Consider the following 20,838-nt stretch of genomic DNA (forward strand, 5'->3'; position numbering starts at 1 on the left):
CTAAGATATAGTAGTGAATTTAGAAGGGCATCCGATCCCGAAAAATTATTACTAGATAACATTGCACTAAGCAAACCTAATTATGACATAATGAACTGTTCCAACGTACACTAGTAAACCAATACTACCGCTAGGGTCTCATATAGTTGTCATGCTGAGTAAGATGGAGGAGGGAATTTAGAAGGGGATCCGATCCCGAAAAAATACTACTAGATAACATTGCACAAAGATATAGTATTAAATTTAAAAAGGCAAACGATACCGAAAAATTATTACTAGAAAATATTGTTGACCCAAACTCTTAAGTCTCCTTGTTTTGATGATTAACAAATATTTGATATTATTTGTTACTAATGACTTGTTGATTTTGTAGCAAAAACCAAAGTAAATTGGCATTTCAAAGTCAAACTTATGACCAAGGGCAAAATGGTCATTTTACCAAATTTTCCGGAAATGACCCGAAATGGACTTCAAGACTCAAGAAACTCAAGATAAAGGTTTAATTTCATTTCTTAGTCTTGTAAAGTGATTGCAAGTTTACTTTAAGTCATAAGTATAAAATTTGGCTCACTCACGTACTAAAAATAGTGATTTTTTAAAATGATAAATAAATATCCTAAATTCACTTTTATGAAAATACATCCCGATACGGTCGTAATGCAATTGGAATTTTTGAAATCGGATAAACGAGCTAAAAGTTATAAAGAATAGAAAAACGGGAAAATAGGCATATTCGGACTTTTGCTCTCTGTTTGCCATCCGGAATTCCGGTTGGCAACCGGAATTCCGGTTGCTCCCAGACCGGAATTCGGGTTCCCCATCCGGACTTCTAGTTCGCGGCAGGCAGCATTAAAAATTTACCCCTAACGGCTATAAACGGCTAGTTTTTTCCCAAACTCTATATAAACTTGTTTTTCACTCAAAGTTGGTGGTTGGCTGAGCATTTATTATATATACCAAACCTAATCCATTGATTTCAAAGAGCTCTCAAAGTTTAAATCATCCAAACACATTTTCATACACTTGAGCCAAAATTTGTATTTATTTCTTCTAAGTGTGCTTGCTAATCACTCTAGGTTTCTCATTGTATTATCATACTTCTAGAGTGATTTTTGCTTATAATATTAAACACATTCCTATATTGTGATTGAGGTGAGGTTGGCACCGGTTTTGTAAACAACCCGATTAGAGTGAGATTGGCACTTCAACAATCCGAAAAAGAGGTTGATAGTCCTTGGTGGTGGAAAACTATTGTAAGAGGTTTGGAAATACCTTGGTGAAAAATTCCCGGTTGTAAGGGTTAGTCAAGCCCGCTAACTTGGCTCGATAGTTGAACTCAAAGCTAGGTCCATAGCTTTGAAGACCAAGGATGTAGGTGGCTTAGTTCTACCGAACCTTGTAAAATGCGAGAGTTTGTACTTTCTTAACCTTCAACTCTTTACATTACAAGTTTGATTATTTGCTATATCTATTTGATTGCCATATTATTTGATTTTACTTGATAAATTTGATTTATTGTATAATTTGGCTTATTAAGTTTTAAATTTCCGAAATTAGTTTAAATTTCCAATTCACCCCCCTCTTGGAAACATATATTGGGTTAACAATTGGTATCAGAGCAAGGGCTCATTTATTTGATTAGATTTCACAATCTAGAGCACGGCGTTTCCAAGTAATTCACAAAATAACATGTTAGAAGGTTTAAGCACAAATAGAGCACCATTCTTCAATGGAGTAGACTTTCCTTATTGGAAAATTAGGATGGAAACTTATCTTCAATCTATTGATTATGATTTGTGGCATATAGTGTCTAATTGTCCTTACATTCCTAAACATGTCATTAATGGTGTAGAAGTTATTAAGACACATGAGGCATATGATGAAGAAGACAAGAAAATGCTTTCTAAGAATGCTAGAGCTAAATATTCACTTATATGTGGTTTGGATAGAGATGTGTTCAAAAATATTGAACAAGCTTCTACCGCTCATGATATGTGGAAAATGCTATGAAGGAAACTAAAATTCAAATTTATTCTACTCAATATGAGAACTTTAAGATGAAAGCGGATGAAACTATTGCTAACATGTATACTCGTTTCACTACTATCACTAATGGTTTGAATTCTCTTGGCAAGGTACTTTCACAAAAGGAGATGGTGACCAAGATTTTGAGAAGTCTCACCAAAGCCTATCAAGGCAAAGTGATTGCCATTCAAGAAGCCAAGGATCTCTCAACACTTCCCTTGGAAGAACTAATTGGTTCACTCATGAACCATGAAATTTTCATGAGTGCACAAGATGAAGAGGAAGTTGAGAAGAAAAAGAAGACTATTGCATTCAAGTCTTCCTCCTCCCGTGCCATTAGTGAAGATGATGAGGATAGCCTATGTAGTGACATGGAGGACTTGACACTCTTCTCAAAGAAATACAAAAAGTTAATGAAATTCAAGAAGAACTTTGGGAAGAAGCCACAAAGAGGAAGCGACTCAAAAGAAAAAGAAAGAAAAAGCAAAGATGATCCACCAATTTGCTTTGAATGCAAGAAGCCCGGTCACATGAAAATGGATTGCCCAATGAGGAAGAAGAATAAATACAAAGGAAGGGCAATGTTGGCGGATTGGCTCAATAGTGATGAGGAGGACTCCGACAATGAGGAGAAGAATGAAGTAGCAAACATGTGCATGATGGCACTTGATGATGGGGTAAGCATTTCTAACCAAAGTGATTGTGATAGTGAAAATGATGATGATAACTTAGAAATGTCATATGATGAGTTGTCAAATTCATTTAAGGAACTATTTGATTATTTTGGAAAATTGCTTGCTAAAAACCAAACCCTTAGAGAAAAGACCAACATGCTATTAAAGGAAATTGAGATTTTGAAATTAAATGAAAAGAAACTTTTGGCTAAATCTCAATGTGGTACTTGTTCCTCATATAAGAAAGAAATTGTTGAGTTGCATGCTAATGTAAAAAGCCTTAAGAATGACATATATATTTTTACAAAAGGTAAAGAAGGCTATGAACTTATGCTAGGGAGTCAATCTTGTGGTTTTGGAAAAAGTGGTATTGGATATGATCCTAGTAGGAAACAAATTTTTTTGAGAAACTTCTTTGTAAAACCAACTAGCATACCACACTTTACATGCACATATTGTAACCAAGATGGTCATATTATTTCATATTGTCATGTAAAGAGATATGCATATCTAGGCAAGACCAAATGGGTACCAAAGGGTTCCAAAACTAACAAGAAAGGACCCAAAGTTATGTGGGTACCAAAGGCCAACAAATAATTTTCTTTTGTAGGAATCAACAAGGAAGAGCAAAAGCTTGTGGTTCTTGGATAGTGGTTGTTCAAAGCATATGACCGGTGACCCATCAAGATTTTCAAGTTTTAAGAGCAAGGAAAGTGGTTTTGTCACTTTTGGAGACAATTCAAAAGGAAAAATCTTAGGCATTGGTGATCTCGGTAACGTATACTCTCCATGTATTAAAAATGTGCTTCTTGTTGATAACCTTAAACATAATTTACTTAGTATTAGTCAACTATGTGATATAGATTTTCGTGTTGTTTTTGAATCCTCAAAATGCTCCATTGAAAATGCTTCAACCAATGAAGTTATTTTTGTTGGAGAAAGGAAGGATAATGTTTATGTTATTGATGTTGATTCCTTTGATAGCAAAAATAAATGTTTAACCGTTATGAATGGTAATTCTTGGTTGTGGCATAGAAGATTAGGACATGCTAGTATGGATTCTATTTCAAAGTTGGTTAGAAAAGATCTTGTTGTTGGTTTGCCATCTATTCCTTTTGTTAAAGATAAACTTTGTGATGCATGCCAATTTGGAAAACAAATTAAAACATCTTTTCATTCCAAGAAAGAGATTTCAACCTCTAGACCTTTGCAATTGCTTCATATTGATTTATTCGGTCCTTCTAGAATTGCTAGTCTAGGTGGTAAATACTATGCATTTGTGATTGTTGATGATTTTTCTAGATTTACATGGGTTATATTTTTGAAACTCAAAAATGATGTTTTGGAAAACTTAGTTAAATTTTGTAAGAGTGTGCAAAATGAAAAGGGGTATTCAATCACCTCCATTAGGAGTGATCATGGTGGAGAGTTTGACAATGATGCCTTAGAATTGTTTTGTGATGAACGTGGTTTTAACCATAACTTTTCGGCTCCAAGAACTCCACAACAAAATGGAGTTGTCGAAAGGAAGAATAGAACAATTCAAGAAATGGCTAGGTCAATGCTCAATGAAATCTCATTACCTAAATATTTTTGGGCCGAGGCCGTCAATACTTCTTGTTATATCTTGAACCGTGTTTTCATTAGGCCTAACATGAATAAAACCCCTTATGAGCTTTGGAAAGGGAGAAAACCCAACATTGGCTATTTTAGAGTTTTTGGATGTAAATGCTATATTTTGAACACCAAGGACAACCTTGGAAAATTTGATGCAAAATCCGATGTTGGAATTTTTATAGGTTATTCAACACATAGTAAAGCTTATAGAATTTATAACAAAAGAACTAATGTTGTTGAAGAATCTATTCATGTTGCATTTGATGAGTCTAACACTCCTACAAGCAAAAGTGTAGATGATGATGTTGTAGGTTTGGGAGAAGAGGTTCAAAATCTTGACATTGGAGAATCATCTAACGCTCCATTGCAAACTCCCAAAGAGGAACCACCCGTGGAAAAGGTAAATGAAAGCAAAGGTATGGATTCTAACCTTCCACATGAGTGGAAGTTCAAAAGTGCTCATCCTATAGACCAAATTCTAGGTGATCCTTCACAAGGAGTCACAACTAGAAACTCCCTTAGAAACTTGTGTAATTTCATTGCTTTTATTTCTCAAATTAAACCAAAGAATTTTAAAGAGGCAGAGTTCGATGAATCTTGGCTTCTAGCTATGCAAGAAGAAATAAATCAATTTATTAGAATTGATGTTTGGGAGTTAGTTCCAAGACCGTCACACCAATTGGTGATTGGAACAAAATGGGTCTATAGAAATAAGGTAGATGAGCATGGGGTCATTGTGCGTAACAAGGCTAGATTAGTGGCCCAAGGTTACAATCAAGAAGAAGGAATTGATTATGAGGAGACCTTTGCCCCGGTAGCAAGACTTGAGTCCATAAGAATGTTATTAGCTTTTGCATGTCACAAGAATTTTGTCTTTTATCAAATGGATGTTAAAAGCGCTTTCTTAAATGGATACATTATGGAAGAGGTTTATGTCTCTCAACCCCCTGATTTTCAAGATCACAAACACCCTAACCATGTTTATAAATTAAAGAAAGCTTTATATGGTTTAAAGCAAGCTCCTAGAGCTTGGTATGATCATTTAAGCACTTTTCTTATTTCAAATGGTTTTTCAATGGGAAAAGCGGATAATACACTTTTTATTAAAAGAAAATCAAAAGACATTATTATAGTACAAATCTATGTTGATGATATTATTTTTGGTGCTACTAATGATGCTCTTTGTGAAGAATTTTCAAAGTGTATGCATAGTGAATTCGAGATGAGCATGATGGGAGAGCTCAACTTTTTCCTTGGACTTCAAATAAAGCAACAAAAGGATGGAATATTCATAAGTCAATCCAAGTACATCAAGGATCTACTTCAAAAGTTTGACTTGGCCAATGCAAAGTCCATGAAAACTCCTATGAGCACCTCCATAAATATGGACAAGGATGAAAGTGGTAAGGATGTTGACATCACCAAGTATCGAGGTATGATTGGTTCATTATTATATTTAACCGCTAGTAGACCCGATATTTTGTTTAGCGTTGGTCTATGTGCTAGGTACCAATCATGTCCCAAGGAATCCCACTTAAGTGCCGTTAAGATAATTTTTAGATACTTGATAGGCACAATGAATCTAGGGCTTTGGTATCCCAAGAACTCAAACTTTGAAATCATTAGTTACTCGGATGCCGATTTTGCCGGTTGTAAAACGAATAGGAAAAGTACTAGTGGAACATGTCACTTTCTAGGAAACTCTTTAGTGTCATGGTTTAGCAAGAAACAAAACTCGGTAGCCCTATCCACAACCGAAGCCGAATACATTGCCGCCGGTAGTTGTTGTGCTCAAATACTTTGGATGAAACAAACTCTTAAGGATTTTGATGTTGATTTTGAATGTACACCCATAAAGTGTGACAATACTAGTGCCATTAACCTCTCTAAGAATCCAATCTTGCATTCTAGAGCCAAGCATATTGATATAAGGCACCACTTCCTTAGAGACCATATCCAAAGAGGTGACATTATGCTAGATTTTGTGAGCACCAATTTCCAACTAGCGGATATTTTCACCAAGCCTCTTAGTGATGAGAGATTTAGTTTTATTAGAAGAGAGCTAGGAATGACCAACATAAATGAAATTTAAGGTTTACTAGCTACTTGAATACCATATCTCTCCTTACTTACTTATGCATATATACTTTCACTATAATATGATTCTAATGCATAAATAAGCAAAGTCTTTTAATACTTGACCTATTAGATATATGTCTTTGAGAATAACAAATTATAGGTCATGGTATGAATTTTTGGTGAACTTTGAACTCATTTTTGATTGAGTGAATATGTGAATTTTTGCATACGTGTTTAGTATATGTGTTTTAACATGTCTAAATAAGTTTATCTAGTATGCCTATAGGGTTGCTATGCTTGAATTACTCTTTGAACAATTTTTAGGTATGCTAAGTATTGAAAACTTGTTAGTTTTTTTGCCTAAATGAGTGTTTTTCGCCAAACTTACTCAATTTTTAACATTTTTCAAATCCGTCAATTTGAGCACCTCACATTTAACATATTTGAACTATTGCAAAAATAATTTTTCGATTTGGTTGCATAAAACTCATTTTGGGTAGATTTATACTTTTCAAGGCCTTTTAAGGCATTTTTCGAAAAATCTATTGTAACTTCTCAATTTTCAATATTTTTCGATTCCGTCACTTCACACACCTCATATTTAATATTCTTGAACTGCTGGAAAAAGAATTTTTAAATTTGGTTGAATAGATTTCATTTTTTGGTAAGTTTTTAACTTTCTTAAACTTTTTTGAAAAGCTTACCGTAAATCGTCATTTTTCAACATTTTTCAGATTTTCTTGTTTGAGCATATTCATTTGTCATATTTTAGGTGTTAGAAAAAGTTTGGGGTCAATTGGGTTAAAAATGAAGAAGTTTGGCACGTTTTTTAAAAAGGGGGCTGGGCTGCTGCACCAACCGGAATTCCGGTTGTCTGTGCACAGACCAACCGGAATTCCGATTGGCACAGGCAGCTGCCACTTAAGGGGTTTTTTGGTCTTTTCAAAAGAAATTTTTTCCCCATAAAAACCCTACCCACGAGTTCCATTCCCCCATTCTGATTCTACAACCTAACATACAAGCCACCACTCTCTTCCCTCTCCAAAATCACTCCCTCAAACCCAAACTTCATCCTCCATTTTTCTCCAAAAATCTCATTCTCTTTTTGCTTCCACTTCAATGGCTTCATCATCCAACCCAAGGAAGAGCAAGAGAGTTGCCACTGCTGAAAAAATCAGGGAGAAGAGGGCAAAAGGAAGGAATGAGCCTACCATCTTCTACAACCAAGAGGATTTTAATCGTTTCCATGATGCTTTCTCCTCTAGGCCTATCATCAAAGGTAAATTTTGTGCCCTTCCAAGCTTAGCTTGTGTAAAATTCAGCTACCATTTTGAAATGTTAGGTTGGAAATCCTTTATCAATATTAAGACCCCCATCTACCCTAGGTTAGTTAGAGCTTTCTATGCTTGCATCAAACCTAACCATGCACCACTAGGAGTTAAAGGCACCCTTAGAGATGTCTCCTTTGAACTTGATGTAGAAAATCTAAACAACTTGCTAGGAGCACCAAATGAAGGACTTTTGCTAGAGCCAAAGACAACTCTTAAGAATGATGAAATTTTTGCCATGAATGAGTGTTCTAGAGTTCTTTGTGGAGAAGGCCCTATTTTCATAAAACCAAAGTTTCACAATCTCACTTTGGAAGCTAAAATTCTCCAACTATTTATCATCAATAACCTTGCTCCTAGAAGTGGCCATAAAGATGAGGTAAACAACATAGATATACTCATTTTATACCTTATCCTAACCAAAAAGGCACGAATCAACCTAGGCCATCTCATTCTTCGCTTTATCATTGATGTGTATAAACCAAACATGGTCAAGTCACTCCCATTTGGCTTTCTCCTTAGCTACATCCTACCTCTCTTAGGAATTCCCATCTCGGATGAAAAGAAGGTTGAACCTACCGAAGGAGATAAGCTAGGTACTAAAACTTTCACAAGCTTGGGGTATGCTCTTATCAACAATAAGTGGGTTTTCACTCCCAAAAGAGGCCAAAGAACGCAAGAGGACCTTGAAGTAGGAGAAGAAGAAGAGGAAGAGGCGAGCTTTGGGTTACCCGCAAGTGAAAGTGAAGAAGAGGAGCAAGACAATGAAGAAGAAGAAGCTCAACCTTCAAGCCTTCCAATGCCTCAAGCTTCTCAATTCAACCTCGAGGAGGCTTTTGCTCGTCTTACCACCAACATGAACACTCAATTTACAAACTTGCGGAGTGACATGGAACAAGGCTTCCGAAATGTTCATGATGAGATGGAGGAGATGAAGGCCTACATGAGGCGTTTTGGGGCGCCACCATCTTAGGCATTTGCATGTTTTCTCTTTTTTTTTTGCACTCTTTCATGTTTTTATTTTTTCTTGTGTACTTGTGTATTTGCATGGATTTATGCCTTATGTATGAATGTTTAAACAATTTAATCTATGTTTGCTTATGATTTATTTTGTGAATTCCTTTGCCACCCTTTTTGATGAATCAAAAGGGGGAGAAATTAATTGAGATTATTTTAACTTTAGCAAAAACCTCAATTTTTGGACTAACGTTTTATTTCACTATGAGTAATAAATTAAGGGGGAGTTTACAAAATCATGTAAGGTGACAATCAAAGGTAAAGTTTCAAATTTATTAAACCCTTGCACACATTAAGGGGGAGCTAATCTAATATTAATATTTAAAAATATTTCCTTTCCCTTTTAAAATAATCAAATATTTGATATCATCAAAAAGGGGTAGATTGTTGACCCAAACTCTTAAGTCTCCTTGTTTTGATGATTAACAAATATTTGATATTATTTGTTACTAATGACTTGTTGATTTTGTAGCAAAAACCAAAGTAAATTGGCATTTCAAAGTCAAATTTATGACCAAGGGCAAAATGGTCATTTTACCAAATTTTCCGGAAATGACCCGAAATGGACTTCAAGACTCAAGACACTCAAGATAAAGGTTTAATTTCATTTCTTAGTCTTGTAAAGTGATTGCAAGTTTACTTTAAGTCATAAGTATAAAATTTGGCTCACTCACGTACTAAAAATGGTGATTTTTTAAAATGAGAAATAAATATCCTAAATTCACTTTTAAGAAAATACATCCCGATACGGTCGTAACGCAATTGGAATTTTTGAAATCGGATAAACGAGCTAAAAGTTATAAAGAATTGAAAAACGGGAAAATAGGCATATTCGGACTTTTGCTCTCTATTTGCCATCCGGAATTCCGGTTGGCAACCGGAATTCCGGTTGCTCCCAGACCAGAATACGGGTTCCCCATCCGGACTTCTGGTTCGCAGCAGGCAGCATTAAAAATTAACCCCTAACGGCTATAAACGATTAGTTTTTTCCCAAACTCTATATAAACTTGTTTTTCACTCAAAGTTGGTGGTTGGCTGAGCATTTATTACATATACCAAACCTAATCCATTGATTTCAAAGAGCTCTCAAAGTTTAAATCATCCAAACACATTTTCACACACTTGAGCCAAAATTTGTATTTATTTCTTCTAAGTGTGCTTGCTAATCACTCTAGGTTTCTCATTGTATTATCATACTTCTAGAGTGATTTTTGCTTATAATATTAAACACATTCCTATATTGTGATTGAGGTGAGGTTGGCACCGGTTTTGTAAACAACCCGATTAGAGTGAGATTGGCACTTCAACAATCCGAAAAAGAGGTTGATAGTCCTTGGTGGTGGAAAACTATTGTAAGAGGTTTGGAAATACCTTGGTGAAAAATTCCCGGTTGTAAGGGTTAGTCAAGCCCGCTAACTTGGCTCGATAGTTGAACTCAAAGCTAGGTCCATAGCTTTGAAGACCAAGGATGTAGGTGGCTTAGTTCTACCGAACCTTGTAAAATTCGAGAGTTTGCACTTTCTTAACCTTCAACTCTTTACATTACAAGTTTGATTATTTGCTATATCTATTTGATTGCCATATTATTTGCTTTTACTTGATAAATTTGATTTATTGTATAATTTGGCTTAATAAGTTTTAAATTTCCGAAATTAGTTTAAATTTCCAATTCACCCCCCCTCTTGGAAACATATCTTGGGTTAACAAATATTGCACTATGGGGACCTAATTATGACATAATGAACCGTTCCAACGTACACTAGCAAACCAATACTACATCTAGGGTCTCATATAGTTGCCATGCTGAGTAAGATAGCATAGTGAATTTAGAAGGGGATCTGATCCCGGAAAAATATTACTAGATAACATTGCACTAAGATATAGTAGTGAATTTAGAAGCGGATTCGATCCTGAAATATTATTACTAGATAACATTGCACTAAGCAGACCTAATTATGACATAATGAATCGTTCCAACGTACACTAGTAAACCAATACTACCGCTAGGGTCTCATATAGTTATCATGCTGAGAAAGATAGAGTAGTGAATTTAGAAGGGCATCCGATTCCGAAAAATTATTACTAGATAACATTGCACTAAGCAGACCTAATGAGGACATAAGGAACCGTTCCAACGTATACTAGTAAACCAATACTACTACTAGGGTCTTTTACAGTTGTCATTTTGAGTAAGATAGAGTGAATTCAGAAGGGGATCCGATCCCAGAAAAATACTACTATATAACATTACACTATGATATAGTAGTGAATTTAGAAGGACATCCGATCCAGAAAAATTATTACTAGATAACATTGCACTAGGCAGACCTAATTATTACATAATGAACCGTTCCAACGTACCCTAGTAAATCAATACTACCGCTAGATTCTCATAAAGTTTTCATGCTGAGTAAGATAGAGTAGTGAATTTAGAAGGGGATTCGATCCCGAAGAAATACTACTAGAAAACATTTCAGTAAGATATAGTAGTGAATTTAGAAGGGCATCCGATCCTGAAAAATTATTACTAGATGACATAGCACAAAGCCGACCTAATTATTACATAATGAACCGTTCCAACATACCCTAGTAAACCAACACTACCGCTAGATTCTCAGATAGTATTCATGTGGAGTAAGATAGAGTAGTGAATTTAGAAAAGGATTCGATAGCAAAAAAATACTACTAGATAACATTGCAATAAGATATAGTAGTGAATTTAGAAGGGCAACCGATCCCGAAAAATTATTACTAGAAGACAATGTACAAAGCCAACCTAATTATTACATAATGAACCGTTCCAACGTATCCTAGAAAACCAATACTACTGCTAGATTCTCAGATAGTATTCATGCTGAGTAAGATAGAGTAGTGAATTTAGAAGGGCATCCGATCCCGAAAAGTTAATACAAGATAATATAGCACTAAGCAAACCTAATTATAACATAATGAACCGTTCCAACGTACCCTAGTAAACCAATACTACCGCTAGATTCTCAGATAGTTTTCATGCTGAGTAAGATAGAGTAGTGAATTTCGAAGGGTATCCGATCTGGAAAAAATACTACTAGACAACATTGCACTAAGATATAGTAGTGAATTTAGAAGGGCATCCAATCCTGAAAAATTATTACTAGATAACATTGCACTAAGCAGACCTAATTATTACATAATTAATCATTCCAACGTACACTTGTAAACCAATACTACCGCTAGGGTCTCGTATAGTTGTCATGCTGAGTAAGATAGAGCAGTGAATTTAGAAGGGGATCCGATCCCGGAAAAATATTACTAGATAACATTGCACTAAGATATAGTAGGGAATTTAGAAGGGGGTTCGATCGTGAAAAATTATTACTAGATAACATTGCACTAAGCAGACCTAATTATGACATAATGAATCGTTCCAACATACACTAGTAAACCAATACTACTGCTAGGGTCTCATATAGTTCTCATGCTGAGTAAGATATAGTAGTGAATTTAGAAGGGCATCCGATCTCGAAAAATTATTACTAGCTAACATTGCACTAAGCAGACCTAATTATGACATAATGAATCGTTCCAACGTACACTAGTAAACCAGTACAACCCCTAGCGTCTCATATAGTTGTCATTTTGTGTAAGACAGAGTAGTGAATTTAGAAGGGGATCTGATCCCGGAAAAATACTACTAGATAACATTGCACTAAGATATAATAGTGAATTTAGAAGGGCATCCGATCTCAAAAAATTATTACTAGATAACATTGCACTAAGCAGACCCAATTATGACGTAATGAACCGTTCCAAGGTACACTAGTAGACCAATACTACCACTAGGGTCTCATATAGTTGTTATTTTGAGTAAGATAGAGTAGGGAATTTAGAAGGGTATCTGATCTCGAAAAAATACTACTAGATAACATTGCACTAAGATATAGTTGTGAATTTAGAATGGCATCCGATCCCGAATAATTATTAATAGATAACATTGCACTAAGCAGACCTAATTATTACATAATGAACAGTTCCAACGTACACTAGTAAACCAATACTACCGCTAGATTCTCAGATAGTTTATATGCTGAGTAAGATAGAGTAGTGAATTTAGAAGGGGATTCGATCCCGAAAAAATACTACTAGATAGCATCGCACGAAGATATAGTAGGGAATTTAGAAGGGCATCCAATCCCGAAAAATTATTACTAGATAACATTGCACTATGCAGACCTAATTATGACATAATGAATCGTTCCAACGTACACAAGATAACCAATACTACTGCTAGGGTCTCGTATAATTTTCATACTGAGAAGATAGAGTACGGAATTTTGAAGGGGATCCAATCCAGAAAAATACTACTAGATAACATTGCACTAAGATATAGTAGTGAATTTAGAAGAGCATCCGATCCTGAGAAATTATTACTTGATAACATTGCACTATGAAGACCTTATTATGACATAATGAATCGTTCCAAGGTAAACTAGTAAACCAAGACTACCGCTGGGGTCTCATATAGTTGGAATTCTAAGTAAGATAGAGTAGTGAATTTAGAAGGGGATCCGATCCCGAAAAAATACTACTAGATAACATCGCACGAAGATATAGTAGGGAATTTCGAAGGGCATCCGATCCCAAAAAATTATTACTAGAGGACATTGCACTAAGCAGACCTAATTATTACATATTGAACCGTTCCAATGTACACTAGTAAACCAATACTACCGCTAGATTCTCAGATAGTATATATGCTGAGTAAGATAGAGTAGTGAATTTAGAAGGGGATCCGATCCCGAAAAAATACTACTAAATAACATCGCACGAAGATATAGTAGGGAATTTAGAAGGGCATCCGATCCCGAAAATTTATTACTAGGGGACATTGCACTATGCAGACCTAATTATGACATAATGAATCGTTCCAACGTACTCTAGAAAACCAATACTACAGTTAGGGTCTCATATCATTTTCATGCTGAGTAAGATAGAGAAGTGAATTTTGAAGGGGATCCGATCCCGAAAAATACTACTAGATAACATTGCACTAAGATATAGTAGTGAATTTAGAAGTGCATCCGATCCCGAAAAATTATAACTAGATAACATTACACTAAGCATATCTAATTATTACATAATGAACCGTTGAACGTACCCTAGTTAACCAGTACTACCGCTAGATTGTCAGATAGTTTATATGTTGAGAAAGATAGAGTAGTGAATTTAGAAGGGGATCCGATCCCAAAATAATACTACTAGATAACATCGCACGAAGATATAGTAGTGAATTTCGAAGTGCATCGATCCCGAAAAATTATTACTGGATAACATTGCACTAAGCAGACTTAATTATGACAAAATGAATCGTTCCAACGTACACTAGTAAACCAATACTACCGCTAGGGTCTCATATAGTTGTCATGCTGAGTAAGATAGAGTAGTGAATTTAGAAGGGGATCCGATCCCGAAAAAATCCTACTAGAAAACTTTGGACTAAGATATAGTAGTAAATTTGGAAGGACAACCGTTCCCAAAAAAATATTACTAGATAACATTGCACAAAGCAGACCTAATAATTACATAAGGAACTGTTCCAACGTACCCTAGTAATCCAATACTACCGCTAGGGTGTCATATAGTTGTCATTCTGAGTAGGATAGAGAAGTGAATTTAGAAGGGGATCCGATCTCGAAAAAATACTACTAGATAACATTGCACTAAGATATAGTAGGGAATTTAGAAGGGGATCCGATCCGAAAAAATTATAATTAGATATCATTGAACTAAGCAGACAGAATTATGACATAATGAACCGTTCCAACGTACACTAGTAAACCAATACTACCGCTAGACTCTCAAATAGTCTTCATGCTGAGTATGATAGAGTAGTGAAATTAGAAGGGGATCCGAACCCGAAATAATACTACTAGATAACATCGCACTAAGATATAGTAGTGAATTTAGAAGGGCATCCGATCCCAAAAAATTATTACTAGATAACATTAGATAACATTGCACTAAGCAAACCTAATTATGACATAATGAACTGTTCCAACGTACACTAGTAAACCAATACTACTGCTAATGTCTCGTATAGTTATCATGCTGAGTAAGATAGAGTATTGAATTTAGAAGGGGATCCGATCTCGAAAAAATACTACTAGATAACATTGCAGTAAGATATAGTAGTGAATATAGAAGGGCATCCGATCCAGAAATATTATTACTAGAAAATATTGCACTAAGCAGACCTAATTTTGACATAATAAACCGTTCCAACGTACAGTAGTAAACAAATACTACCGCTAGCGTCTCATATAGTTGTAATTCTGAGTAAGATAGAGTAGTGAATTTAGAAGGAGATCCGATCCCGAAAAAATACTACAAGATAACATCGCACTAAGATATAGTAGTGAATTTAGAAGGGCATCCGATCGCAAAAAATTATTTCTAGATAACATTTCACTAAGCAAACCTAATTATGACATAATGAACCATTCCAACGTACACTAGTAATCCAATACTACCGCTAGTGTCTCATAAAGTTGTCATGCTGAGTAAGATAGAGTAGTGAATTTAGAAGGGGATCCGATCTCGAAAAAATACTACTAGATTACATTGCAGTAAGATATAGTAGTGAATTTAGAAGGGCATCCGATCCCGAAAAATTATTACTAGAAAATATTGCACTAAGCAGACCTAATTTTGACATAATAAACCGTTCCAACGTAAAGTAGTAAACAAATACTACCGCTAGCATCTCATATAGTTGTAATTCTGACTAAGATAGAGTAGTGAATTTAGAAGGGGATCCGATCTCGAAAAATTACTACTAGATAACATTGTACAAAGATATAGTTTTGAATTTAGAAGGACATCCGACCCTGACAAAATTATTACTTGATAACATTGCACTAAGCAGACCCAATTATTACTTAATGAACCGTTCCAATGTACCCTAGTAAACCAATACTACCTCTACATTCTTAGATTGTTTTCATGTTGAGTAAGAAAGAGTAGTGAATTTAGAAGGAGATCCGATCCCGAAAAAATACTACAAGATAACATCGCACTAAGATATAGTAGTGAATTTAGAAGGGCATCCGATCGCAAAAAATTATTTCTAGATAACATTTCACTAAGCAAACCTAATTATGACATAATGAACCATTCCAACGTACACTAGTAATCCAATACTACCGCTAGTGTCTCATAAAGTTGTCATGCTGAGTAAGATAGAGTAGTGAATTTAGAAGGGGATCCGATCTCGAAAAAATACTACTAGATTACATTGCAGTAAGATATAGTAGTGAATTTAGAAGGGCATCCGATCCCGAAAAATTATTATTAGAAAGTATTGCTCTAAGCAGACCTAATTATGACATATTAAACTGTTCCAACGTACACTAGTAAATCAATACTACCACTAGCGTCTCAAATAGTTGTCATTCTAAGTTAGATAGAGTAATGAATATAGAAGGGGTTACGATCCAGAAAAAATACTACTAGATAACATTGCACTGAGATATTGTAGTGAATTTAGAAGGGCATTCGATCCTGAAAAGTTATTACTAGATAACTTTGCACGAAGAAGACATAATTATTACATAATGAATCATTCAAACGTACACTTGTAAACCAATACTACCGCTAGGGTCTCATATAGTTGTCATGCTGAGTAAGATAGAGTAGTGAATTTAGAAGGGGATCCGATCCCAGAAAAATATTACTAGATAACATTGCACTAAGATATAGTTGTGTATTTAGAAGCGGATTCAATCCTGAAAAATTATTACTACATAACATTGCACTAAGCAAACCTAATTATGACATAATGAATCGTTCCAACGTACACTAGTAAACCTATACTACCGCTAGGGTCTCATATAGTTGTCATCCTGAGTAAGATAGAGTAGTGAATTTAGAAGGGCATCCGATCCTGAAAAATTATTACTAGATAACATTGCACTGAGTATACCTAATTATGACATAATGAACCGTTCCGCCGTACAATAATAAACCAATACTACCTCTAGGGTCTCATATAGTTATCATGCTGAGCAAGAAAGAGTAGTGAATTTAGAAGGGGATCCGATCCTGAAAAAATACTACTAGATAACATTGCATTAAGATATAGTAGAGAATTTAGAAGGGCATCCGATCCCGAAAAATTATTACTAGATGACATTGCACTAAGCAGACCTAATTATTACATAATGAATTGCTCCAACGTACCCTAGTAAACCAATACTACCGTTAGATTCTCAGATAGTATTCATGCTGAGTAAGATAAAGTAGTGAATTTAGAAGGGGATCCTATCCCGAAAAAATACTACTAGATAACATTGCCCTAAGATATAGTAGTGAATTTAGAAGGGCATCTGATCCCGAAAAATTATTACCAGATAACATTGCACAAAGCAGACCTAATTATGACATAATTAACCGTTCCAAATCACACCAACAAACCAATACAACCGCTAGGGTCTCATATAGTTGTCATTCAGAGTAAGACAGAGTAGTGAATTCAGAAGAGGATCCGATCCCGAAAAAATACTACTAGATAACATTGCACTATGATATAGTAGTGAATTTAAAAGGGGATCCGATCCTGAAAAATTATTACCTGATAACATTGCACTAAGCAGACTTAATTATGATATAATTAATCGTTCCAACGTACACTAGTAAACCAATACTGCCGCTAGGGTCTCATATAGTTGTCATGCTAAGTAAGATAGAGTAGGGAATTTAGATGGGGATCCGATCCCAAAAAAATACTACTAGATAACATTACACTAAGATATAGTAGGGAATTTTGAAGGGCATCCGATCTCAAAAAATTATTACTAGATAACATTGCACTAAGCAGACCTAATTATGACATAATAAACGGTTCCAACGTACACTAGTAAACCAATACTATCGCTAGGGTCTCATATAGTTGTCATTCTGAGTAAGATAGAGTAGTGAATTTTGATGGGGATCCGATCCCAAAAATATACTACTAGATAACTTTGCACTAAGATATAGTTGTGAATTTAGAAAGGGATCCAATCCTAAAAAATTATTATTAGACAACATTGCTCTAAGCAGACCTAATTATGACATAATGAACCGTTCCAACGTACACTTGTAAACCAATACTACCGCTAGGGTCTCATATAGTTGCCATGCTGAGTAAGATAGCGTAGTGAATTTAGAAGGGGATCCGATCCCGGAAAAATATTACAGGATAACATTGCACTAAGATATAGTAATGAACTTAGAAGGGGATTCGATCCTGAAATATTATTACGAGATAACATTGCACTAAGCAGACCTAATTATGATATAATGAATCGTTCCAACGTACACTAGTAAACCAATACTACCGCTTGGGTCTCATATAGTTGTCATGCTGAGAAAGATAGAGTAGTGAATTTAGAAGGGCATCCGATCCCGAAAAATTATTACTAGAAAACATTGCTTTAAGCAGACCTAATGATGACATAAAGAACCGTTCCAACGTATACTAGTAAACCAATACTACCACTAGGGTCTCTTATAGTAGTCATTTTGAGTAAGATAGAGTGAATTTAAAACGGGATCCGATCCAGGAAAAATACTACTAGATAACATTGCACTAAGATATAGTAGTGAATTTAGAAGGGCATCCGATCCTGAAAAATTATTACTAGATAACATTGCACTATGCAGACCTTATTATGACATAATGAACCGTTCGAACGTACACTAGTAAACCAATACTACCGCTAGGGTCTCATATAGTTGTCATTCTGACTAAGATAGAGTAGTGAATTTAGAAGGGGATCCAATCTAGAAAAAATACTACTAGATAACATTGCACTACGATATAGTAGTGAATTTAGAAGGGGATTCGATCCTGAAAAATTATTACTAGATAACATTGCACTATGCAGACCTAATTATGACATAATGAATCATTCCAACGTACACTAGAAAACTAATACTACCGCTAGGTCTCATATAGTTTTCATGCTGAGTAAGATAGAGTTGTGAATTTAGAAGGGGATCCGATCACGAAAAAATACTACTAGATAACATTGCACTAAGATATAGTAGTGAATTTAGAAGGGCATCCAATCTCGAAAAATTATTACTAGATAACATTGCACTAAGCACACCCAATTATGACATAATGAACCATTCCAACGTACACTAGTAAACCAATACTACCACTAGGGTCTCATATAGTTGTCATTTTGAGTAAGATAGAGTAGGGAATTTTGAAGGATATCTGATCTCGAAAAATACTACTAGACAACATTGCACAAAGATATAGTTTTGAATTTAGAATGGCATCCGATCTCGAAAAATTATTAATAGATAACATTGCACTAAGCAGACCTAATTATTACATATTGAACCGTTCAAACGTACACTAGTAAACCAATACTACTGCTAGATTCTCAGATAGTATATATGCTGAGTAAGATAAAGTACTGAATTTAGAAGGGGATCCGATCCCGAAAAAATACTACTAGATAACATCGCACAGAGATATAGTAGGGAATTTCGAAGGGCATCCGATCCCGAAAAATTATTACTAGAGGACATTGCACTATGCAGACCTAATTATGACTTAATGAATCGTTCCAACGTACTCTAGAAAACCAATACTACATCTAGGGTCTCATATAATTTTCATGCTGAGTAAGATAGAGTAGTGAATTTTGATGGGGATCCGATCCCGAAAAATACTACTAGATAACATTGCACTAAGATATAGTAGTGAATTTAGAAGGACATCCGATCCTGAAAAATTATTAATAGATAACATTGCACAATGAAGACCTTATTATGACATAATGAACGGTTCCAACGTACAATAGTAAACCAATACTACCACTAAGGTCTCATATAGTTGGAATTCTGAGTAAGATAGAGTAGTGAATTTAGAAGGGGATCCGATCCCGAAAAAATACTTCTAGATATCATTGCACTAAGATATAGTTGTGAATTTAGAAGAGGATTCGATCTTGAAAAATTATAACTAGATAACATTGCACTAAGTAGAACTAATTATGACATAATAAACCGTTCCAACGTACAGTAGTAAACCTATACTACCGCTAGCGTCTCATATAGTTGTCATTCTGAGTAAGATAGCGTAGTGAATTTAGAAGGGGATCCGATCCTGGAAAAATATTACTAGATAACATTGCACTAAGATATAGTAGTGAATTTAGAAGGGGATTCGATCCTGAAATATTGTTACTAGATAACATTGCACTAAGCAGACCTATTTATGACATAATGAATCGTTCCAACGTACACTAGTAAACCAATACGACCGCTAGGGTCTCATATAGTTGTCATGCTGAGAAAGATAGAGTAGTGAATTTAGAAGGGCATCCGATCCTGAAAAATTATTACCAGATAACATTGCACTAGGCAGACCTAATTATTACATAATGAACTGTTCCAACATTCCCTAGTAAACCAATACTACCGCTAGATTCTCATAAAGTTTTCATGCTGAGTAAGAAAGAGTAGTGAATTTAGAAGGGGATTCTATCCCGAAGAAATACTACTAGATAACATTTCAGTAAGATATAGTAGTGAATTTAGAAGGGTATCCGATCCCGAAAAATTATTACTAGATGACATTGCACAAAGCCGACCTAATTATTACAAAATGAACCATTCCAACTTACCGTAGTAAGCTAATACTACCGCAAGATTCTCAGATAGTATTCTTGATGAGTAAGATAGAGTAGTGAATTTAGAAGGGGATTCGATCCCGAAAAAATACTACTAGATAAAATTGCACTAAGATATAGTAGTGAATTTAGAAGGGCATCCGATCCCGAAAAATTATTACGAGATGACATTGCACAAAGCAGACCTAATTATTACATAATGAACCGTTCTAATGTACCCGAGTAAACCAATACTACCGCTAGATTGTCAGATAGTTTTCATGCTGAATAAGATAGAGTAATGAATTTAGAAGGGGATTCGATCCCGGAAAAATATTACTAGATAACATTGCACTAAAATATAGTAGTGAATTTAGAAGGGAATTCGATCCTGAAAAATTATTACTAGATAACATTGCACTAAGCAGTCAGAATTATGCCATAATGAAT

The sequence above is a fragment of the Humulus lupulus genome, chromosome 4 (genome assembly GCF_963169125.1).
Source record: "Humulus lupulus chromosome 4, drHumLupu1.1, whole genome shotgun sequence".
Lineage (NCBI taxonomy): Eukaryota > Viridiplantae > Streptophyta > Magnoliopsida > Rosales > Cannabaceae > Humulus > Humulus lupulus.